This window comes from Bison bison, unplaced genomic scaffold (genome assembly GCF_000754665.1).
Source record: "Bison bison bison isolate TAMUID 2011002044 unplaced genomic scaffold, Bison_UMD1.0 scf7180017864204, whole genome shotgun sequence".
Taxonomy (NCBI): domain Eukaryota; kingdom Metazoa; phylum Chordata; class Mammalia; order Artiodactyla; family Bovidae; genus Bison; species Bison bison.
In genome coordinates, this window is record NW_011494776.1 from 1,303,161 (window position 1) to 1,304,072 (window position 912).

The window sequence follows — 912 nt, forward strand, 5'->3', positions numbered from 1 at the left end:
TGGTCCTTCTAGTCCCACCCAGGGGGGTGATCAGGCCGCCTCTTCCACCCTACTGGGTGGGTTCCTCCTCACCTGAGCGCTCAGTTCCCCTGCCGCCGTCCACTACCTGACAACATGAAAGGTCCGGGTATTGAGAAGCAGAATACTTCCAGAAAGGCGAGGCACCTTCCACTCTCTGGAAGATTCGAGCTGCAAGGCCTCAGAGTAGCCCCAAATGGGACTTGTCTCCTCAAAGTGAGGAGTTTCCCGGCCCATGCACCAAATGTTGTAGCCACGCGTTCCGGGAAACAAACTCACTCAGAAAGACAATGCAGATAGTGGAGTGCAGTTTATTACACCAGTGGGCCCAAGGCAGAGTCTCCTCTTAGCCACGGACCCTGACCAGCATTTGTGAAAATCTTTTATACCCTATGCGTACGTGTCTGAACCCACCACTCCAAATTCCTTGAAACTTACATAAACCAAGGAAAATACAATCCCCAAAACCCCATCATTCACGCGCTATGTGCTCATGTGCTCCAACAGTCAAACAATTAACCAATAATCAATAAACCCGAGCCCCGAGCTTACACTCCTATTGATACAGAAAAATGTATGGCCTGTCTGGAGGAAGGGGTGATTAGTGTATGTTTTCTCTTAGGCGATGAGTAACCTAGATATGATCTTCAAGGTTCCCCTGTCTGGAGGGGATCTTATCCTTCTGTTGTTTTCATAGGCACTAAACACAGAGTTCAGAGTCCATTGGAAAGCTGGCCAAGCATGATCAGCATGAACAGGCCTAAGATGGAGACCAGGCCCTATGAATTCCTTCTTCAAACCCAGCACAATCTCTTGGAGTTACAGTTACAGGAGGTACTTCTAGAGGCTTACAGGGATTTATCTCCTTGGAAGCATTTGTTTATATCTCAGAGT